Source organism: Coregonus lavaretus, assembly GCF_964263955.1.
Source record: "Coregonus lavaretus genome assembly, chromosome: 34".
NCBI classification, from domain to species: domain Eukaryota; kingdom Metazoa; phylum Chordata; class Actinopteri; order Salmoniformes; family Salmonidae; genus Coregonus; species Coregonus lavaretus.
Genome location: NC_140021.1, coordinates 12,923,728 through 12,945,927, shown reverse-complemented (window position 1 = coordinate 12,945,927; position 22,200 = coordinate 12,923,728).

Below are 22,200 nucleotides of genomic sequence, written 5' to 3'. Positions count from 1 at the left end.
CAAAGACATTACCACAATGAGCCATTGTTTGGCATTGCTATCTTAACTTTTTGAAAATGTAACGCTTTAAATAATCATAGAAAATCTTCTTCTCATAGACTGAAAGTCGGATTCACTCCAAATTTGGTATTTGAACTCCTCAGAATAGTCTCTAAAGAGTTTGAGAAAATAACATTGATCCATTCAAAGATGGCCACATTATACCAGTAGATGCTGGTATGCTAATGTTTTAAAATATGCAAAAAATACTTTAAAAAGGTTATTCTCATGAACCATAGGACCAAATTACACAAAATGTGGAATGTAGGCCCATGGCATGTCTTAACTTAGTTTGAGAAGCTAAGGGATTAGTAAAAAGAAGATGGCTGAGTTAGATTGTAGGTGTCCATTTAAACTACTGTAAATCATCTCCACAGTGGTCTATCAACTTGAAACTTGTCATTGCTATTATGGACCTCCCTAAGATGAACCACACTGAATTTGGCATTGATATCTAAAAAAACTAGGAAACTATTAATAACTAATTAGCATATGTAATGGTCATGCTCAAAATCATCTGCAATCATCTTCTCCTCATGAACCACACGTCAGATTCACTACAGATTTTGTATTTAGACTCATTACATCAGCCTTAAATTGTTGCTGCATTCAAATATGGCCGCACTCTACCTATAGATGCACATTAGCACATATGCTAATGCTAAAAATATTTGTAAAATCTTCAGTCAGATTGACTCCAGATTTGGTATCTAGACTCAATGAATTAGCCTCTAATGAATTTGAGAATGATTAATTGCTGCATTCAAAGTCGGACATGCTACACCACTAGATGGCACCACATCACACCAGGGCTATAAGAACTGAACCGATAGACATGGGGCCATGAAATGTTATAAGTAACCTTATGCATACACTGAGTGTACAAAACATTAGGAACACCTTCGTAATATTGAGTTGCACCCCCTTTTGCCCTCAGAACAACCTCAATTCGTTGGGGACATGGACTAAAAGGTGTCAAAAGCGTTCCACAGTGATGCTGGCCCATGTTGATGCCAAGTTGTGTTTGGTTGGCTGGATGTCCATTGGGTGGTGGACCATTCTTGATACACACGGGAAACACACTGGAAACTGTTTTGTACACTCAGTGTATGTCCTTAGAAGTTGTTGTGTGAATATAGTCACTGCAACCTTAGATGGCTAATCAGTTGGTGGCACTATAGATGTCATTGACACCAGTGGCACCATAGGATACTAGAGCAATAACTACTGATCGAGTGGACTTTGTCTCATGCAAATTAAAATTTGATTTCAATTATGTGGACGAACAATGTGAAATATTGTGATTAGTAGATCTATATAATTACATATTGTTGCCCTATTATGTGGTCTGAACACAAATATGTGTTAATAAAATATGTTTCTTCAACAATGAGGTACAGATTTAAGAGTTATTCTAATTTCTGAGTGCACTGTGCATTCTGTGAGGCACGAGGCAGCAAACAAAGAGAGGGGGTGTGTTGTGCCTCCGGGGTGGCAACCTGCCCTTAATCATATTCTCATGGCATTGAAGCTATAACGTGGCCTACATATATATATATATATATATATATATATATATATATATATATATATATATATATATATAATGCCAGACAGTTATGACCAAAGCCATACAAAGTTAGGTCATCGTCCACTTCGGTTAGATTTTTAGTAGACACAAATAAGGCATGCATTATTAGAAATTACACAGAGATACAACTAGGCTGCAAGATTGAACGTTTTTGTAATACTTCAGAAGAAGCCTAGAAGGAGCATTGAGTTGGAAATTATTTTTTTATAGGCCTAAAGTTTAGCAGTTTAGGTGTGATGTCCAGCCAGGTCGCTGAAGATCCACTGAGAAATTAGATGTCCATCCAGGTAAGCAGGACATCAGGAGATGACTTTAAAACCGGCCACTAGGGGCAACAGTGAGTACTATTACCATCAAGTAGGCTTGCGCGTTGTGGACAGAGATGGCAGATGGGCGTAAGCCACAAGCACTAGACACAGTTTATTTTTTTTACCCTATCTCAAAAACCAAACCTTGACCCTTAACTTAACCTTTCGGAATTACAGTTTTTTTCAACCACTTTGGTGCAATTTTCACAAGTATGTGGTACATTTTCAAAACTCTAAGCACATTTTAAATTGACTGAGTACAACAAACACATTCACAAAGTCACTTGTTCATGGCACAAAATCACTCTTTCCATTAGGATACATATTCAATCTAGGTATCTGCTTTTCCAAATGCAATATTCACTACTTTTCAATATGATTTTCTTGTCATTTGTTAACAATACAATTAACTATCACTTAGTCAAACTGCTCAAAACTGATAACTACTGAACTAAAATTATGTATTGCCTAGTTAACATATATACTTAGCTATTTGATTTTGAATTTTAACACCCTTTAAGGTATCAAACAAATATATATAAACAATTATTGGATGAAACATTGAATTGTGCATTACTGCTATTAGCCAATAGAAATGCATTGAATACCAGATTCACTACATGGAACAACTGATAGTCCCCCAAAAAATCTAAAGGAAGTTTGTTCTGAAGTGTCTGTCCTATATCTGAGAGATATAAGAAAGATCAGGAAACATACTTTTTTCTTTTTTACTTAGAATTATCCCCTTATTTTAGGCAATAAACTATCTCCATATATACTTTCATTAATTTTTTTACTGGTACCAGGACCTTCAGAAGAGTCTTGTGAGGCTTGTGGGCAAAACGGAGAACACCCCCGTGTTTGTGAGAGTCTCATCTTTCAATAGAGTGGTCATAAAAGTTTGTAGGCCAAACATACGATTTTGTGAGAAGACTGATTTCTGGGATGTCTCATGGTCTGACAAACACCACTCTAGCTCTGCCACCTTTCATTGCAGATGCAGAAGGGCGATATCGGGGATGTGGTGGATTGAGACGCAGCCCATGGAAAAAAAAACATATCTCTAGCTTAAACAGATGGATTTTTATGGGGATTTTTGTATTATGTTAATTAAATTTCCGCAGGGATGCGACCATTGTAGGTTAAGGGTTGACTCAGAATGGTAAGGGTTAAGGATTGGAATAGGCTTAATTATAAAAAAATTTAACAACTTTATAGCGCTGGATTTGAACATGCAACCTTTGGAATCATAGGCAAATGCTTACCGAAACTTACTTGAAGGTAACTGTGCTCACCGTTGCCCCTAGTGGCCGGTTTTCACGTCATCTCCCAAAGTCCTCAGATATTGATTGACGTCGAATACTGACTTGTATCAGGGTGACCTGGCTGAAATACTACCTCATCATTCTCCATCAGCCAGTGTGCTTCAATAGGACAAAGTGGAAAGAGTCACTCATCAGCAAGTGTGCTTCAATAGGACAAAGTGGAAAGAGTCACGCTATGTGCTACCATTTGAAATTAAAGTGTAGGGTACAATGCACTGCTGAAATATCTGGGTTGAATATAATAATATATTTCACTCATTATCTGAATTTCATTGATACACTGTAAGCTGATGAATTTCAAGCAGAGAGACAGGCGATACTGTATCAATTGACAAGTCATGTAGAAAGGTGATCTTGTACAGTACAATGTTGCATGGGGCAGAAATGGCATACAACACCGTGCTACGTTTTCACATTAGCCAACTTCTTTACAATACCCCTATACGTATACCTATGTACTGTATATGGATAATAAAACTGTAAGACTGACATATTTATCAACATGCTCACAACCTGCCATTGGATACAAACATATATATTGTTTAATTGCATTTCAAGTTCTAGTCAAATACTGTATGAAAAAGTATATTTACCATCTACTATTCCTTCTATTCAGCACTTCAAAAAGAACAGTCTAAATACAAAATCTGGAGTGACTGTATCTTGTATTTTTTGTATTGGATTAAATGGTAGTTTAAATTACTAAATGATGAACCTATACCATTATCTGACTAAACTAAATGTTCTCAGGGTATTTAACAGGAGAGAGAGAGAGAGAGAGAGAGAGAGAGAGAGAGAGAGAGAGAGAGAGAGAGAGAGAGAGAGAGAGAGAGAGAGAGAGAGAGAGAGAGAGAGAGAGAGAGAGAGAGAGAGAGAGAGAGAGAGAGAGAGAGAGAGAGAGAGAGAGAGAGACCACCCTACTAGAATCTGAAGTCAAATGTTTACTGTTTGCTGATGATCTGGTGTTTCTGTCCTCAACCAAGGAGGGCCTACAGCAGCACCTAGATCTTCTGCACAGATTATGTCAGACCTGGGCCCTGACAGTAAATCTCAGTAAGACAAAAATAATGGTGTTCCAAAAAAGGTCCAGTTGCCAGGACCACAAATACATATTCCATCAAGACACCGTTGCCCTAGAGCACACAAAAAACTATACATACCTCGGCCTAAACATCTGCGCCACAGGTAACTTCCACAAAGCTGTGAACGATCTGAGAGACAAGGCAAGAAGGGCCTTCTATGCCATCAAAAGGAACATAAAATTCGACATACCAATTAGGATCTGGCTAATAATACTTGAATCAGTTATAGAACCCATTGCCCTTTATGGTTCTGAGGTCTGGGGTCCGCTCACCAACCAAGAATTCACAAAATGGGACAAACACCAAATTGAGACTCTGCATGCAGAATTCTGCAAAAATATCCTCCGTGTACAACGTAAAACACCAAATAATGCACGCAGAGCCGTTAAATTCTACAACCACCTAAAAGGAAGTGATTCCCAAACCTTCCATAACAAAGCCATCACCTACAGAGAGATGAACCTGGAGAAGAGTCCCCTAAGCAAGCTGGTCATGGGGCTCTGTTCACAAACGCAAACAAACCCCACAGAGCCCCAGGACAGCAACATAATTAGACCCAACCAAATCATGAGAAAACAAAAATATAATTACTTGACACATTAGAAAGAATTAACAAAAAAACAGAGCAAACTAGAATGCTATTTGGCCATAAACAGAGAGTACACAGTGGCAGAATACCTGACCACTGTGACTGACCCAAAATTAAGGAAAGCTTTGACTAGGTACAGACTCAGTGAGCATGGCCTTGCTATTGAGAAAGGCCGCTGTAGGCAGACCTGGCTCTCAAGAGAAGACAGGCTATGTGCACACTGTCCACAAAACGAGCTGGAAACTGAGCTGCACTTCCTAACCTCCTGCCAAACGTACGACCATATTAGAGACACATATTAACCTCACATTACACAGACCCACAAAGAATTCGAAAACAAATCCAATTTTGATAAACTTCCATATCTATTGGGTGAAATACCACAGTGGGCAATCACAGCAGCAAGATTTGTGACCTGTTGCCACAAGAAAAGGGCAACCAGTGAAGAACAAACACCACTGTAAATACAACCCATATTTATTTATTTTCCCCTTTGTAGTTTAACTATTTGCACATCTTTACAACACTGTATATAGACACAATGACATTTGAAATGTCTTTATTCTTTTGGAACTTTTGTGTAATGTTTACTGCTCATTTTTTAATGTTTATTTCACTTTTGTTTATTATCTATTTCACTTGCCTTGGCAATATGTTTCCCATGTAAATAAATCCCCTTGAATTGAATTGAATTGAATTGAGAGAGAGAGACAGAGAGAGAGGTTTTTGTGCAGAGTGATTCTGCCCCCTACGGGTTCTGAGCGTGTCTTTCTCTCTCTCTCTCTCTCTCTCTCTCTCTCTCTCTCTCTCTCCAAACCATTTCATATAAATAAAAGTAATTTATTTTAGCAGGGTATATGAGTTGTCTGTCTATAAAAATCTTTATAGGCCTAATTGAAATGATACTTTTTCATTTATTGATGTCTTCGTGCTCCTAATGGTTTAATTTGTCTATAGCCTTTGTGTTTTAATTTGTCACTGTAATGCCAACGACTCATTTCCACAGTTCTGTTATAGGCCTAGTTCCACAAAACCTTGAAATCGATAGACTGGTCATATCCTATATAGTCCTTTTATATTGATCCTTGCGAATGAAACGTCAAGTCACACGATATAAATATCGTTGTCATCCAAGCAGCCATTAGATATCTGGTGACAGGAATTTATATTTATTTAATTTAGTGGGACATTTAGATGGATGATAAGGCCTAATCATGTTAAATGACGCACTCATCTTATGTATCTGATGAAAAAATGCAATGCACGACAAGAGACAGGGAGAGCGAGGGAGGGAGAGGGAGAGGGAGAGGGAGAGAGAGAGAGGGAGAGGGAGAGGGAGAGGGAGAGAGGGAGAGGGAGAGGGAGAGCGAGAGAGGGAGAGGGAGAGCGAGAGAGGGAGAGAGAGAGAGAGAGGGAGAGGGAGAGGGAGAGAGGGAGAGGGAGAGGGAGAGCGAGAGAGGGAGAGGGAGAGGGAGAGAGAGATGTAGGAACGGTAATGATCGTTTCCTCGTCAAGTATCTCATTAACATATCTAGGCATAATTAAATTATATGAATTTCACCAGAAGCCTTCAGTATTAAAGGTGCTTCCGCCTTCATTGTTCTGGTGAAAACCACGAAGAGACGCATGCGTGGTGAGAACAAGGGATATGCACGGCTGAATCCGACATTCTTTGTCTTCAAATATAGTCTATTTGTATGCATTTTCATTAGGCTACATTAGCCGATAGGCTATACCTCTGTAAATACTCGTATACAGTAGGATGTGTAGACCACTTGCCCGAGTGAACAAAGAACTCACACACAACACACACGCGCGCGCACTACACGCACGCGCGAGTGGCCGCTGGGTGGCAGTGGTGTGGTTTGGGTGATGAGCGACAGCCAGCCACCCCCTCCCCCTTACCTCTCTCTCTTTTCAGCTTGTATAGAGAATCAATGGAGGGGAACAAAGAGCGCAGAGAAGGGAGGGGGGGAGCAGGGACTGGATCGACAGGAATTTGAATATGTTTCCAAAGTTCTCATCATTGATCGAACTGGTGCACGGTCTAGATTGCCCTCCACACACACTAAGACCGTCATTTCCACAAGGGGTGCATTGCCAGTAGGCCTGTAGGCTACAATAGTTCATGGTTTGACAGACATATTAGCGACGAACAGTTCTTGCTTGCACTTATTTATGGCCTAATTTGTGTTAGCCTATACAGCATATAGAGATCAAGGACTTTGAAAGGACAGGCTTCAATGTTTAGACCTAGGCCTATAATGTTAAAGATTTAGGCCCTATACAACCATCTCTTTAGAATAGCTAAATATGAAAATCCCATCAGTGTATGAATCAGTAAACGAGGAGCCCATAATGTTATCATTTGACTGTGCATAGACAAGTAGCCTATAGGACACAACAACAACAACAACAACAACAACAAAAACAACAAACCAGTATTCACCGTGTAGGCTTGGTCAAGGAGGACACGAGCTGCACTGGCCGGGTCATAGGCATGCATTTTGTAAAATCCATAGTGTAGAATATAATATCTATCTCATTTAATGCATCTAAATATCCAACCAGTGCACGCAATATTTGACCTGTAGTTTTTTTTTAATGTAGCCTTTATGTTTTGAAATAATGGCTACATTATTATTATTATTAGGTTATTATTATTATTATGAGGCCTATTATCATTATATAAATAATAATATAATAAAGACTATAAAGTTACCGATAGGCTATTGTAAAATGTAAAATGTAAAAATGCTATTGCTATTACGGCCTATTGTTGTTTTACTATTAGGCTTTAGCATATTGTTTATCTGATTTATTTAAGTATGTAATGACATTGCATCATATCCATTAGGTCATTTAATTTTGCTATAGAGTAAAACTTGTTTTTCTCTTCCTTTTCCGCAGCGGTTTTTCCTCTCTCGATCTAGCCGGGGAAAAGCAGCTCTCTTCCCGGCTCTAGCTTCTCGCAGCAGCCGCCCTTGCACGCACAGATTTCGATGTGAAATCCTATATAGCTTTACCGGGTTCCACTGTGTAATAGTCTAAATACCCCGCCGCCAGTGATATAGGCATATGTCAAGACTGCAGGAATACGGTTAGTTGCCTACATGTTGTCAGACTTGAGACATATCCCTCGATCCACCGCTATACTTTCTCCATTCACAATCGTAAGGCACGTTGCCATCATTTCTGTCGCACGTGCAGCCAATTCTCGCGGGTGCACACCGGGCAGCATGCGCAGCTCATGCAGATGTGCTAACGCTAACATGTAGGTCTACTTTTGTATTTCCGTATTTCCAACATTATTTCGGGTAACTTGGTCCGTCTGTTACATTTAGACTCTTGCCTCTTCTACAAAAGCTGTTCACTTTATTTCCCCTTGAAATTAGCATATTTATAAATATTAGATGGTTGAATAAATGGCTCATAGAAACACATAAAATAGAACATACAAGGTCAGGACCATGATTGTTTAATCTACTGAAGAACATTTTGGACAAAAGTGCAAAAAAATGTGCGCAAAAAGTAAATAAATAAAGAATAAATGTATAGGACCTAGGCCTGAATAACTAAAAAAAGTCACGTTTTATATAGGCCTATATTTGGTAGTGTGAAAATTGTTTTGTGTGAAAATTAAGCATATCGGCCTATATTTGATATTAGATTATTTTCCAAAAGCAACAGTTGCTTTTCCTTTGCATTGTCTGTGCATCCTGAAATACTTTTGAAATGAACCAAAAATGGCATGCTATAGGCTATCTGAAATCTCATTCATTCATTAATTCAATGTGTGTGTGTGTGAGTGTGTGTGTGTGTGTGTGTGCGTGCGTGCTTGCGTGTGTGCGTGTGTGTATGTGTCAGTCATTACCTCCGCCCTCGGGCGATATTTGCCCCCGGCGTGGTGCATGTTCCCCGGGTTAAGGTCAGCCAACTACCGGCTCTGTGGGTGTGGGTCAGACCGGGGCTGTTGGACAAAATGGAAGCGGGTGTGATGTGTAGGCTACAAGCCTACCTCTTGATATAGGCTAGTGGGGTAGGTAGGCTAAGTCTGCACCTTCGTCTCGCTCTCTTCAAACAGTGAACTCACAGCTCTAGACGTGCTAATCATAGTACTCAATTCGATTCCGACCCAATTAAACAATGGCCGAGGCTGCGGATCCAAAGGTAACCGCCCCATTCCGCACCCCTAACCCTCTTCTGCAGAGCTAAAGAACCGATTCACGTTCTGCACATGTGTTTCTTTACCTCTACTTTATGCACAAATCTGTGGTCACCATCCACAATCAGCTCTCACAGTCTCACTGCAGAATTAGACGTTTAACCACGTTTCTCCAAACATCAAATTTCGAAGTTGCTCCAAAGGTCAAGTTTTTGACATCCTGTAGGGCTTTCACTCACTGCTCTAGAATGTAGTAAAATAGGGATAAATTCAAGAGGGTGCTACTTAATTAATGTCTAAACATAGTTTTCTTTGCCCTATGTCATCATGATTCATATTAAACTGTTCATAAGATTTTTCTCTACACTATTATAACCTTAATATGCTTGTAGTTAACAGTGTTGATTAAATAATAACGTTAGTTTGTTGTGACCGTTGCTAGTTAAACCGCCCAGGTCTTGGTTGGATCTCTTCCATTTTCCTGCATTGGGAGGTGGTAACATTTGTGGTGTTTCTGCGGTTTGAACCAATCCAGATCAACTTGATACCCTCCTCATTTTCATCACCAGATCTGTGGCTTTCTATTCCTCTAACCCAGTCAATCAATGTTGAAAGGGGCCGTTTCTATTTAAAGGGAAAGACTCAGAAATACACTATGAAAACTGGAACAGATTGTCTTCGGGGAGGTTAGATATTGAAATTCAGTCTGTTAGCTTTGTAAATTAATAATTATATAGACCCAATTTTGTTTTGTATTCCGTTGATTTCATTTAGAAAAACCCCATGTTATCACACAGGAACCTGCAGCCACTAGCTAGCTTGTCAGTTGACTTTCGAAGTTAACACCGTTCTGCCCTCATAGCAGTGACAGAGTTCTATTGAGCAGCGACCACTTTTTGACCATGGCCATAATGACATTCTATTCACTCTAATCATGCTAAATTCTCTGAGTAAATAATCTGTAACTTGTGAACCCTATATTATGGTTGAGACATAGGGCTTGGATTATTAAAACAAAAATGCAATTCTCTATTGAATGAATATATATTTTTATAAACATTGAATGAAATAATAATTTTATGGGTGAACACCCTACATCCTGGTTTGACCTCCTGCTCAGTATCATTTTGTTTCTCCAAGCATCCAATTTAGAAGGTTAAGGGTTAAGGGTTAAGTGTCCACCACTGGGATCGAACATGCAACCTTCTGATCCAGAGTCATGAGATTACACTGATCCAGAGTCACGAGATTACACTGATCCACCACCACTGTACACATCACCCTAGCAAAACCCAAGCCTACTTGATGGTAATAGCGCTCACTGATGCCCCTAATGGCCAGTTTTGAAGGCATTTCCCCACCTCCTCAGGACATGGATAGACATCCAATTTCGAAGTCACTCTTGAGCGATCTGCCTGCACCATCACCCTCCCTTCACATTTCTCACTGTCAATCACTAATGATAATTTTTCACATTTTACAGGTGAAATGTCCATGCAGAATCTGCATGCCACCATTTGTTCTCAATCATTTTCATAGAAATATGCATTTAGATCTTCTTGGGTTATGTACAGTGTTGTTTTGAATTATGTACAGTGAGCAAATTTTAGAGCACATTGCATTAACAAACTGTAGCATAGCCTACCTGTGTTTTTTTCCCCCAACCAAAGTACATATTGCGGATTCAAAGGAATACCACTATTATATTTTTAATGTAATTTATTTGCAGGCAGAAACTGCATCAAAAGTCCCACATATTGTACCTATAAATGTTAAGATTATTGATACATTTCCTCCACGCGAACTTTGTGAATAATAATTTATATGGAGTTGTATATGCAGAGTAAAAAAAGAGTGAGTATGAATGATTATGAATCAGGAATTAGACGTTGTTGTTGGTGTTGTTGTTCTTCTTCTTCTTCTTCTTCTTCTTCTTCTTCTTCTTCTTCTTCTTCTTCTTCTTCTTCTTCTTCTTCTTCTTCTTCTTCTTCTTCTTTTGCCGCAAACCATCCGTTCTCTCTCTCTCTCTCTCTCTCTCTCTCTCTCTCTCTCTCTCTCTCTCTCTCTCTCTCTCTCTCTCTCTCTCTCTCTCTCTCTCTCAATTTAAGGGCTTTATTGGCATGTGAAACATATGTTTACATTGCCAAAGCAAGTGAAATTGATAATAAACAAAAGTGAAATAAACAATAAAAAAAGGAACATTAAACATTTCAAATGTCATATAATGTTCAAATAGATAAAATACAAAAGGGAAAATAAATAAACATAAATATGGATTGTATTTACAATAGTGTTTGTTCTTCACTGGTTGCCATTTTCTTGTGGCAACAGGTCACAAATCTTGCTACTGTCTCTCTCTCTCTGGCTCTGGGTCTGGCTCTCTCTCTCCCTTTCTCTCTCTCAGAGGTAGTAGAGAGAGAGAGAAAGAGAAAAAGGGAGCATGCTTTTCCCATGCTCTCCCTCATAGGCAGGCGTCCACCAATGCCCAAATGAAAGTGATTTTACAATCAGACAGGGTGAAGGACGACCCAGGGCCTCTCAGGTTCCTTGTGCAGGGGGATCAACTTTACATTTACATTTACATTTACGTCATTTAGCAGACGCTCTTATCCAGAGCGACTTACAGTTAGTGAATACATTTTTTTTTTTTTTTTTTCTTTTTTTTATTTTTTTTTTTATACTGGCCCCCCATGGGAAACGAACCCACAACCCTGGCGTTGCAAACGCCATGCTCTATCAACTGAGCTACATCCCTGCCGGCCATTCCCTCCCCTACCCTGGACGACGCTGGGCCAATTGTGCGCCGCCCATGAGTCTCCCGGTCGCGGCCGGCTGCAACAGAGCCTGGATTCGAACCAGGATCTCTAGTAGCACAGTTAGCACTGCGATGCAGTGCCTTAGACCACTGCGCCACTCAGGAGTGGCGCAGTGCTACATGTGCTACATGTGCTCTGAAAGAAGGATGTTTCTTTGTTCTGTTTCCCCAAGAATCTCTGCTGCATGTGTTTGTGTGTGTGTGTGTGTAATGGTGTTTCCATTTTTCATTGTAGATTTTTTTTTAAAACATTGATTATCCTTTTCCTCTTTTACAATATTTTGTGAATTAAAAAGCAAGTTTGCGGTTTAAAGATAAAGATAACTAGATAGCTTGTAATTTGTGCAGAGGAAGAAAACTTACAATAGAACACTTATTATCAGGGTATTGGACAGGCATTATGTTTCACTAACTGGCATTATGTTTCACTAACTGGCATTATGTTTCACTAACTGGCATTATCTTTCACTAACTGGCATTATCTTTCACTAACTGGCATTATGTTTCACTAGCTGGCATTATGTTTCACTAACTGGCATTATGTTTCACTAGCTGGCATTATGTTTCACTAGCTGGCATTATGTTTCACTAACTGGCATTATCTTTCACTAACTGGCATTATGTTTCACTAGCTGGCATTATGTTTCACTAGCTGGCATTATGTTTCACTAACTGGCATTATGTTTCACTAACTGGCATTATGTTTCACTAACTGGCATTATCTTTCACTAACTGGCATTATCTTTCACTAACTGGCATTATGTTTCACTAACTGGCATTATCTTTCACTAACTGGCATTATCTTTCACTAACTGGCATTATGTTTCACTAGCTGGCATTATGTTTCACTAACTGGCATTATCTTTCACTAACTGGCATTATGTTTCACTGACTGGCATTATGTTTCACTGACCGGCATTATGTTTCACTAACTGGCATTATGTTTCACTAACTGGCATTATGTTTCACTAACTGGCATTATGTTTCACTAACTGGCATTATGTTTCACTAACTGGCATTATGTTTCACTGACATTTTTGTTGTTTTGTTCAGAAAATGAAAGTGACTAACCACTACTCCTGACAGGCTTGGAAACAATACGTTGAATGTAAGATGTAAAAGAGGAACATTTTAAATGCTTCTTCCCCTACACAGTAGTCTGGGCTAAACCAGAACTTACAGTAATTACAAAAGGAAATATTGTATGTCATTGTTGAGACGCTAAAGGAGGATGACTGTGTAAACGACGTTAATATGGTCGATGTGAGGAGAAATCATATCCCCCAGATTCTACCAGTAGATTTTAGAGTGAATACGCTCCCAGTCACAAAACCCCCACAGATTCTACTAGTAGATTGCAGAGTGAACAGAGCCACAGGAGAGGATGAAGTTTGTGTGTGTGTGTGTGTGTGTGTGTGTGTGTGGGGGGGGGGGGGTATAGCATAAAGCAACAATATGTTTATTTCTGATGGAGACAAACAAAATCTATTTTCTGTCTGATTCTATTTTCTCCTGTTTCTTTCACTGTCTGTTCATCGATCTCTCCGTGTCTCCTTGCCTCAACCCCTCTTCCATCAATCTATCCATCCTTTATGTCTCACTCCATCCCCCCCCCTCCCCCCCTCTCTCTCTCTCTCTCTCTCGCTGTTTTGCTTTTGTCCATATCAGTCTGTCCATCCGTCCATCCCCGGCCTCCGTCCGCAATGAAGGAGGGATGTGTGTGTGTGTGTGTGTGTGTGTGTGTGTATGTGTGTAAGGCAGGGCAGTGCGACAGAGGTCTGATCCATACTAATGTCCATTGATAGGAAAATCAATGCTGCATTGATCCAAGGGAGAGAGAAAGAGGGAGAGATGGAGGGAGAGAAAGAGAGAGAGGGACAGAGAGGATTAGATGAGTTTGGGAGGGGAGAAGGCCAGAGGAAGGAAGAAGACAGGGAGAATTGGAGAGTGAATGAGAGAATGAGAAAGGAAAGGAAGGATGAGACAGGTGGGAGGGATGGAATGGGAGAGAGGGATGGAATGGGAGAGAGGGATGAAATGGGAGAGAGGGATGGAATGGGAGAGAGGGATGAAGAGCAGGAATGGGAGAGGTGGAGAAGAGATGAGAGAAAGATCTTCAGATGATTAGACCTCTGTGTATCTCAGCAAATACTCTGCAGACCTCCCTCTCCCTCTCCCCCTCTCCCTCTCCCTCTCCCTCTCCCTCTCCCTCTCTCTCTCTCTCTCTCTCTCTCTCTCCCTCTCCCTCTCCCTCTCCCTCTCCCTCTCCCTCTCCCTCTCCCTCTCCCTCTCTCTCTCTCTCTCTCCCTCTCCCTCTCCCTCTCTCTCTCTCTCTGACTAGAGTAGTTGATCAGACTACACATGGAACCTGAGAAGAGAAAAATAAGCGGAGAGAGAGAAATGAGGAGGAGAAGAGTAAGAGAAGGGGAAGAGAAAATCAATGTTTCACAGACAGACAGACATACAGACAGACAGACAGACAGACAGACAGACAGACAGACAGACAGACAGACAGACAGACAGACAGAGGCTAATGGGGCTCTGAAGTAGAGGACATTTTTCCCTGATTACCCCGTGGTCCCTGAGAACCCACAGTTCTAGAATGACGAATGGAAATTATCAGTTCTATTAATTATATTCTATCAATTCTAATTCTATAGTGAAACAAAGCTCAACTGAAGGATCACAGACTGACCCGACCCAACCCAGAGAGCATAGTGCTGTTTACTACTGCATTTTATTGAGGAAATTGGAGCGTAAGCAAGGTTACACAACCCACTCCTGTCCTTGGTCTCAGAGAGAATTTAAGGTAGATAAACCTTTTCATTGGACAACATGATTCCTTTATTATCATTACAGAGAAATATGTGTCTGACCTCGCAGGTAAAGGTTTTAGACATCCAACAGTATGATGCATGATGACAATGTACCCCTGAACTGCTGTACATATACTATTCTATCCACGTATTCTTCAGATATTCTTCAGATATATTACATATTCTATCCATATACTGTCCATAATGTCTATACGTCCCATCATATGTATATATTTATACTACGGACTCCGACATTGCTCGTCCTAATGTTTCTATATTTCTTTTACTTTTTTTAGATGTGCGTGTATTGTTCGATATTACTGCACTGTTGGAGATAGGAACACAAGTATTTAGCTACACCCGCAATAACATCTGATAAATGCTGTATGTGTATGCGACCAATAAACTTTGATTTGATTTGAATTGAATTGAAGGAGATATAAGGAGATAATTATGAAAAATAAAATATGTTTCTGTTGCTTGGAAAATATATGGGTTTAGACTGGTCTTCCTCACCCATAAGGGCGAGGCGCCATGGCAATGCATCCAATGTCATGAATGCTGGCTACTAACTAACTTTTTACTTAGCTATGTCACGTGTACGGCGTTCTCTCTCTCTCTCTCTCTCCGAGGTGACATTGGGCACCATGGTAACGGCACACTCTGTTTACGCAATGTCTCACTTCATCACAAGCTGTTGATGGGTTTGATTAGCATGTGTGTGTTCTCCTGGTTACACACACACAAACACACACACACACACACACACACACACTCACACAACTTTAAAATATTATCTTACTCTTTATTCTTCCTTTTGTTCTGTATACTCTGTTTTATTTTTTAGGAACACAGCTGGTGCAGACTTTGCACTAGAGACAAAGCTTAGTAAAAACTTTTAACAATTAAACGTTATTTTGATTAGTGTACCACCTGGACAATCTACGCGAACATCACTGGAAGATGTACTAGTGATGCTTCATTGTCAAACTCATAAACATTTCAGAAAGAAAAAAAATGTGTACTTTGACGCTTAACGAAACATTTGATCAGAATCCTTTTTTTTGTCACAGAGCTGACCTCATACACTTCACCGCTTAAGTCATTGAAATTGGTGAAGAGGGAGAGAGGGAGGGAGGGAGGGAAAGAGAGAGAAAGAGAGAGAGGGGGATGGAGGAAGGGAATAGAGAGAGAGAGGGGAGGGGGGTAGCCAGTTGAACCCCCTGCCGGGCAGAATGAGGGAAGAATAGATTCCATACCAGGAAATCCATTAGAGCTTGGAACGCTGCGGAGCACGGAATACAGACGGCTGCCATGTTTTTAAAAATCCCTCATTAACTGTAATTTATAAATTACAATCAGCAGCATGGCCAGAATGACAAGCAGAACATCAGACTGACTGAATAACTGGGAGCATAGTTAGGTATAGGATGGAGGAAGAGAGAGAAGGAGAAAGAGAGAGTGGAGAGATAAGGAAAAGAGGAAGGAGTGTGAGAAGGGAGCGAGGGAGGCCTCTGGGAGTACAGAGGAGTAGTATGAAGTCCCCAGACACTGAGCTAAGGTCCGTTTTGAGTCGTCCCCCTCTATTGGGTTCGTTACAATTTGGGGGAGGGTAAGCTGATCTTAGATCTGTAAAGAATGGTAACTTTTACATTCAGAAAAAAAGGTGCTATCTAGGACCTAAAAGGGTTCTTTGGCTGTCCCCATAGGATAACCATTTAAAGAACCCTTTTTGGTTCCAGGAAAAAAAGCTTTTGGTTCCAGGTAGAACCCTTTTGGGTTCCATACAGAGGGTTCTACATGGAATCCAAAAGGGTTCTCCCTGGAACCAAAAAGGGTTCTACCTGGAACCAAAATCTGCCGTTCTGCCCTTGAGCAAGGCAGTTAACCACCCACCACAACAACTGCTTCCCGGGCGCTGATGACGTGGATGTTGATTAAGGCAACCCCCGCACCTCTCTGATTCAGAGGGGTTGGGTTAAATGCGGAAGACACATTTCGGTTGAATGCATTCAGTTGTGAAACTGACTAGGTAGCCCCTTTCCCCTTCCAAAAAGGGTTCCTTCTCTCGCTCTCTCGCTCTCTCGCTCTCACTCGCTCTCTCATTTCAATTCAAAGGGGCTTTACTGGTATGGGAAACCTATGTTTACATTGCCAAAGCAAGTGAAATAAACAAAAGTGAAATAAAACATTGCCAAAGCAAGTGACAAAACAAAAGTGAAATAAACAATCAGAAATTAAAAATTACAATCACAAAAGTTTTAAAATAATATATATATATATTTGTAATGTTATATAATGTTATATATTAGTGTTGTAACAATGTGCAAATTCTCTCTCTCTCTATCTCTCTCTCTCCTCTTAAAATTACTGGTTTCCAATCTTCACCCCACTGTCAATCTCTCTACTCCACCCCTGAATGAGAGAGCAAGTAGAGAGGAAGTGGAGAATGAGAGAGAGGGAGATGGATTATGGGGTGAGAGAGACAGAATTAGGGGGGAAAAAGAGTGAGAGAGAGAAAAATAAAGAAAAAGGGTGGGACAGTGGAAGAGGAAAAAATAGAAAGGAGAGGGTGAAGGGGCCTCTGAGAGGGAGGGAAGAAAGGAGGGAGGAGAGGAGGTTAATTTGCACATATTAGAGAGGGCAGGATTTTTCATTAAAAAGAGATTGAAGTTGATATATGCCTGTGTGCTCCTGACACACTGTACACTCTGATTGGGTAAGTCCTTCACAGAACAAAGGAACACCCCCCCCACTCTCTCTCTCTCTCTCTCTTTCTCTCTCCTTCTCTCTCTCTCACACACGCGCTCTACGGCTGCTAAAGACAGCTGTAGCTCCAGCAGCTCAAAGCCTACGAAGCCTTATAACTGTGAATAGAAGCATTACTATTAAGCCCTCAATCTCTTCTGCTCTCTGTCTCTCTCTGGCTCCATATCTGAGGTGATAGAGACTCCCCTCGTTGCCATTCCATGCCTCTACTCCCTGCTTAACCAGCTGTTGGGCGTATTTGTGTGTGTGTGTGTGTGGGTGTGTGTGTGTGTGTGTGTGTGTGTGTGTAAATAATGTTAAATCACAATAAGAAACAGCTCTGTCCTTGACGGACGGACTGACTGACTGACTGACTAACCGACTGACTGCGGGTGCAACTAGCTCTCACAGTCCCATGTCAGAATTAGACGTTCATCCATGTTTCTCAAACATCTAATTAAAAAGTTGTTGCAAACGTCAGATTTTTTATTGTATAAGGTTAAGTTTAGGCATTAACTCTTAATTTTTAAGGTTATGGTTAAGTTTAGGCCTTAACTACAGAATCTTAAGGTTAGGCATGAACTCCGAATGGTTAAGGTTTAAAAAATATAATCTAAAAAACAACTTGCTATCACTGGATTCGAACTTGCAACCTTTGGAATCTTTAGATTTTTGCAACCTTTGGAATCAGAGGCAGATCCTTATACCCATCCACCATCCCCGTCCACAGCTCTCACTGTTGCCCCTGGTGGCCGGTTTCCACGTAATCTCCCAACGTCCTCAGACATGGATGGACGTCGAATACTGGCTGGTATCACGGGTGACCTAGCTGGGGGGTGTGGGGGTGCAGAAGTGGAGTCTTTAAAAGAATGAATAACATTCAGAATTCAGAATAATCTGAAAGTTTCAACTGTAACTCTCTCAACTTTTCATGTATACATTATCTAAGCGTCTCTTTCACTCACTGTCTCTCTCTCTCTCGCTCTCTCCCATCTCTCTTTCACTCTCTCTCTCTGATGAACTCTCATTAGTAGACTGTTATCCTTGAAGTGCCGTTTTGTTTTATAAGTTATGCAATCACATCCCCATAGCAGCACCCCCCCCTCCCCTCCCCTCCCCTCCACCCTCTTCTGGTACCCCCTCTCACCCCTACTCCCATCTCCCTTTGTCTGGCCATTGAAAGGCCACTGCTCTCTCCCTTTCTCTCTCTTTCCCTCTCTCTCCCCATCTCTCGCTCTGCTCTCCTCTCCCTCTCAGGTTTGCCCTGCACTCTCCCACATAATAAAAATAATACATGGAATAGATCTCTTTCCACACACACACACACACACACACACAAACGTTACAATGTCAAACTTCTAATTTGAGTAATGCACTTTCCATCTCTAATTGAATCTGCCTAATTGGAGGGTGAGTCTTCAGGTTCTGTGGTTTGGTTCAATTCTTTAACTCCCAGCTTTTCTACTGATTAGTGTATATGGTTGTCTGAGAGATCCACTGGTCTTGGTCCACTTGAAGTGTATGTGTGTATGTGCTTGCGTGGTTGTGTGGTCTCTAGGGCTTGTAGATAATGTTGACAAAAGGTCCACCTGGTGCCCTTAGATTAAGTTTCTCCACCCTCGTCCTCCATTAACCCCCTTGTTGTCTTGGGAATATTTAGAGATTAGGCACAAGCTTAATGATACGATTTTAACGTTATTGTCTGTTGAGAGGCTTGGGGGAGGCTGTAGAAGTGAAGTGATATACAGGGAGGCAACAGTTGGGCTGAAGGTCATCTTAATCCAGCTAACCTGACCTAAACACACTGTTGTCTTTCAGAGAATCAAAGAAGAACAAATATCAACACTAACCTCTAGAAGCCTTTATGGCCTGGTGTGTTCTTTCTTCCTTATGGCATTGACTCTCTCCTTTCTCTTTCACGCTCTCTCTCTCTCACTCTTGCTCTCTCTCTTTCTCTTCTCTTCCTCTAACCCTAACTCTGTCTCTATTATCTTTATGTGTGTGTCCTTGGAGGGAGAATATGATTACGATGTGAGTGTTTCTCTACCATAGCGCTTGTCTTCTGTAAGGTCCAAGGTGACACAAACACACTGTAGGAAGGGCTGTCTCATCAAGGACAGCAATATACTGGAATACAGAAAGGGCAGCCTGAATACCTGAATATACAAAGAGTTAATTAGAAGACCCAATGTATTTAAAGACACACACACTCTCTCTCTCTCCCTCCTCTCTCTCTCTCTCTCTCGCCTGTCCTTTCTTTACTGAACCTCCCCAGTTTTTGACTACATTCCACGCTCAGCGCTGTGCTCTCAGTATCTTTCTCTCTCTTTCTGTGCATCTGTGTGTATGTGTGTGTGTGTGTGTGTGTTGGGGTCACTGGACCACATGTAGTGCTGCCTTTCCCCACCCTTGAAGAGACTGGTGATAGGTGGAGGGGATGGGGGAGGGGTCAGAGAGAAGAGAGGGGGTGTTACAAGGCCTAGATTGTAGGCTGCAAAACAAATAATGGAAAATTGCATTTATGCACAAAATCTATTCACACATCCATACTCTCTCTCTCTCTCTCTCTCTCTCTCTCTCTCTCTCTCTCTCTCTCTCACACACATGTTTGTTTTACTATCCTTGTGGAGACCAAACAATTGATTCCCATTCAAAATAATATTTTTCCTAACCCTAAACCTAACCATTAACCTTAACCACTACCCCTAACCCTAATTGTAACCCTAACCCTAAACCAGCTTTTTTCCTTGTGGGGACCTGCAAAATGTATTTTCCTTGTTTTACTATCCTTGTGAGGAATTCTGGTCCCCACAAGGATAGTAAAACCCAAAACACGCACACAGGGCCTCCCTGCATCTCCATAATAAATGAACTCCCACGCTCCTGCAGGTGAATGGGTCTCTGTGTGCGTGGCGCAGCCTGCGGGTGCCTGACTAAAACGAATTGCCCTCCTCATGTCTGGAGATTACACCCATTTTAAATCCTATCCCCTTGACATCCGTTACAGCTGGAATTATTTAACATAGCCTTATAGGAACGACTCAGGCCCTTCCTGGACTAGGTTCTATTATTAATTATTATGAGTCCAATAATGAGCCAATGACGTGTCTATTTTTACCTGATGATCTCAGATCTATATCCCGTCACATTCATCATAACCATGCAGGATTACATTAATATCTGCCATCCTAGGGTGTCTGGGTCATGACAGTTCATCTTTCATCCTGATCCTGAACCGAGAAACACACAGGCCCGACCAGACCCGGTAAACAGACCCATTCACCCATGCAGCCTACACTGACTTCATAACGTGATATGTTCTATTTATCCACCAATCACAGTAATCAATTGATTAATCAATTAATGTTGATCCTCACAGGGGGAACTTAAAAGCATGCTATTGCTAACATTGACCTGCATTGGTTTTTGGTTAGGAGTAGGCCTTAACTAAACATGAAAGCATTACAAAATAAAAGTAGCCTAATATAATCTCGTCAGAGAGTGCTCAGAGTCAAAGTAGATACAGTTATTGAAAATGAAAAGGCCTATAAATAGATGCGTGTAGCGTTGGCTAAATTAGTCTAGATGTAGCTAACCTGCTTCTACAGTGCTGCTGCTCACGTTGTCTCATGCGACAACGCACGTTTGTGTTTACTGTGTTGCCTGTATTTCCCCATTGCGATGGTGAAACACATGCACGGTAAATTATGCATTTAGGCTATATTAGTTGGATTTCTAAATAGCATATTTTCAGAGTGCAAAGTCTAAATTTAACGTAAAATAAACAAATACATTTCAGAACAAAATATCTGGTTTATTTTAAGGCTCTGTGGGCTGCTATAGCCTACATTGAATCGTAGTTTAGTGGTGTGTTCTGCCGTTTTCCAGTTGTCAGCGGGGTGGAGTTGATCTGTAAACCGAGCGAGGTGCAGCGGACTGTGGTTATAGCCCACAGTCCTAACCGTTGACTTCGGCTCCAACATGGAAAACGAGAAACTGAAGACTGATCACCGTTAGTCAGTCCGTGTCTGAAATGTCTCACAGTTTAAAACAGAGTTGCACTATAAACAATATATTCTAAAAACAGTCGATGGGGAATAGCAGAAATAAAACAAACCGACTGTTTTTAGAATATATTGTTTATTGTTTTAAACTGTGAGACATTTCAGACACGGACTGACTAACGGTGATCAGTCTTCAGTTTCTCGTTTTCCATGTTGGAGCCGAAGTCAACGGTTGGACTATAACCACAGTCTGCTGCACCTCGCTCGGTTTACAGATCAACTCCACCCCGCTGACAACTGGAAAACGGCAGAACACACCACTAAACTACGATTCAATGTAGGCTATAGCAGCCCACAGAGCCTTAAAATAAACCAGATATTTTGTTCTGAAATGTATTTGTTTATTTTACGTTAAATTTAGACTTTGCACTCTGAAAATATCCTATTTAGAAATCCAACTAATATAGCCTAAATGCATAATTTACCGTGCATGTGTTTGACTTTTGTTTTCACCATGGCATTTAAAATAGGCCTATTATAATTGAGTTTACATGATCAGATTTTGTGTTTGTAAAATGTCAAATGTATTTGTTCAATAACAAATAGTGTAATAATTTAAGGCACTTCAATCATGAGGTTTTGAGTGATCATTTCCTAAATATTTCAACAAATTCTAAAATGGACATGATTTCATAGGCTACACACCAAGCCTTCCAAT